The 2,921-nt window shown below is 36.6% G+C and overlaps 1 pseudogene; it reads left to right on the top strand.

Annotated features, from left to right (window-relative positions):
- The first annotated feature begins 1,079 nt into the window (after positions 1-1,079).
- LOC143687797 (UAP56-interacting factor-like) lies at positions 1,080-2,067 on the top strand (annotated as a pseudogene).
- The last annotated feature ends 854 nt before the right edge of the window (positions 2,068-2,921 follow it).

The raw sequence follows: 2,921 nt of genomic DNA, 5'->3' as shown, positions 1-2,921 counted from the left end.
TGGTTTGAAAATGAAACATATAGATTAACCTATAAAAATGATAAGCACAAAGTATGAAGATTTTCTCACTTGTGAATGCTCACCAGAGAGCATCTAACACAGAAGGGACACCAAATAATGAAGTCAATGGATTAACTTGACTAGTTGACTCTAGCTGACTTCAGCCAGTCTATATGATTAAGGAATTATCTACTTATAGGCCACCATTCATGTCTTATGAAAAGGTGTAATAAGATCTCTTTCCTATCTGATAGTTTTAAAATGTCCACAAATTTTTTACAATCCTCCCCTCAAAATGGAGAGCCTTGGTAATGGATGCTGGTTGTGGTAGCACAACTTTATGAACTTAATTAACAGCATTGAATTATATTTTTGAATGTGGTCAAAAGGGAAAAATTTAGCTTGTATATATGGTACTAGAATAAACATAAGGTAAAAAAGGTAGAGCCCAATTACCCTTCCTTTGAGTAAAATCCAGACTTAGGATTTTCTTCTAGTAAATTGAATATGGCAGATATGATAGTATGGGACTTCCAAGACTACATCATCAAGGGCATTGCAGCTTCTTTACTTTCTCTCTCATTTGGGTCACCCATTCCAAGAGTAACCATGTTACAAGGAGACTTTAGCAGCCTAATGGAGAGATTCAAATGGTAATAAATTGAAGCCTGCAAGAAAGAGGGGCTTCCTGCCAACAACAGTGGGTGTCAGCTCTCTTGAAAGTGGATCCTCCAGCCAGCCAAGTCTTCAGATGACTGCAGCTGACCTCTTGAATGAAGTGTCATGAGAGACCCTAAACCAGAACCACAGAGAAGCTCTCCCAAATTCCTGCCCCATAGAATCTGTAGGATGATAAATATTTATTGTGTTGCCACTAAGCTTTGTGGTAACTTTTTATGCAGCAACAGATAATGAATATAATATTTAAAATGGCCTTCTCTGAGATCCTGGATTACACTAACTTCTCCAATCTCTCTGTTTTTAAGTTAGTCATTTTTTGCCATTATGCTCTTATTTAAAATGCAAATATTGAGACTCAGGTCTTCTCTACTGACTGTTGCAGTGCAACGTCTTCAGTCATGAACTGATTTGGTACCCAGTTGGTGGGAGCCAAGATGGTGCTGGTGCTGCCACTGAAAACCCGTTGCAATAAAAACCTCAACAAAATCGAAATGGCATTGGATGACATAATCAAATTGAATTGAAAGGAAGGAAAGAAGCAGAATTTTCCATGACTAAATAGAAGACTCCAGCAAAGTGGTATCAAGCAATTCAGGATAAGAATACATAGGGAGCCCAATAAAATTCTGGTTTTGGAAAGAATAGTCTGTGCTATAGAGGAAGAGTTAGGTCTGGAAAAAGACATCCTTATGGGGTTACCACCATCCTTATGAATCAACTACCTCTAAGTGGCAAGAATATAGAGCTATATTTTCCTGTGGTAAAAAGGAAAACAAAGGCAGGATAGGGTGGCTCAGCAGGCAGAGTTCTCACCTGCCACTCCGGAGACCCAGGTTCAATTCTTGGTGCCTGCCCATGCAAAAGAAATAGAAAACAAGCCTTCTGAGACTAAATGAAGTGCAGAGGAAATCAGTTGCCTTTCTCAAGAGACATAACCAGTTAAACAGAAAAAATAAATTTCCAGTCAATTTTACCAGAAGTGGAAAAAATTTAAACCATAAAACCCACACACACACACACACACACACACATCAGGCAGCTTTTCAGAAGAGGCCTGAAGATTCAGGCTCAGTTGAGCACAGAACTTGTCAATGGTGGACTTACACCACAAATGGAGAAATTTTAACTGTATCTGTTGCCAATTCTGGAGCAGAACAGTGTCCAGTAACTCAGAAACCACAATTAACTCAGACTATTATACCCTCATTCTTGGCAAAGTGGGAACAACCTAATATAAAAAAAGTTCCTAAAGGCATACCCCTACAATTTGACATAGTGTTGGAAAACAGATAGAGATGACTGACTGAGTAATTTAGGATCCTGAAAGAACAAAGAGCCATTCTCACATTCAACAAAGGAGGAAGCTGCTTTGTAACCATAGGATAGATCTCATGCCAAAGGAACATTTGAGTGAGGACTTGATTTGAAAAGTTGAATTGCCTGACGAATTTGCCATAGAAATTCAAGAAACTATATTGCAAAACATTCACAAGGCTAAATAACTCTTTATTTTTATTTTTGAATTTTTAAAAAATCTGTATAAAATAATTTGCCCTGAGAAATAACAGGTAATATATATGTCTCTGTTCTTAAAGTTTTCATGGTTGGCTCAGTAGAAAAACCCTCTATTTGAATTCTTTCATTCCTCATGCAGCAGAAAAAAGACAAAGATAGAAATTGGTTATTTTTATGATAGCGATATTTAGTATTTCATCTTCTTTTCCTGTTTTTCAGACTTTGCCATGGTAAATCTTGGTCTTTGGAAATATGAGTAGGTCCTTTTGTTGCTGTCACTTACACTTTAACAGTTTTGATATAATTAGTGCAGTTGCCTTTTCTTCGGTAGAAATGTTTTTAAAAAAATCATTAAAATTCCAGTTTGAGGTTTTAAGATTAATGGGAATATCTGTAACTCAGTTTTTTTTCTCAGGTAGTGTTAGGTTAATACCAGAGAATGGTAAATCTTTAATGACAAATTTTTTATAAGAAATGTGGCTCTAGGCATTGATCTCAGTTTAAAATGTTGGCATTCAAAGACTGTAAATGCATGTTTGCAAACTTATCTGATAGGGTCTTGTAGGAGAAGGTCTGGTATGAAAAATCTCACAGTTTGTGCTTAGTAGAGGAAGAAGCAGGTTGAAGAACAGGTAACAGTGAAAATCTTCAAAATGCAGGTCATACATATTCTGTTTGGATATGGTATAATTCTGAATGGTCTAGTGTCCACAAAAAAATTCTTC

Source organism: Tamandua tetradactyla, chromosome 1 (assembly GCF_023851605.1).
Source record: "Tamandua tetradactyla isolate mTamTet1 chromosome 1, mTamTet1.pri, whole genome shotgun sequence".
NCBI lineage: Eukaryota > Metazoa > Chordata > Mammalia > Pilosa > Myrmecophagidae > Tamandua > Tamandua tetradactyla.
This window is presented reverse-complemented; position numbering and strand designations above follow the sequence as displayed.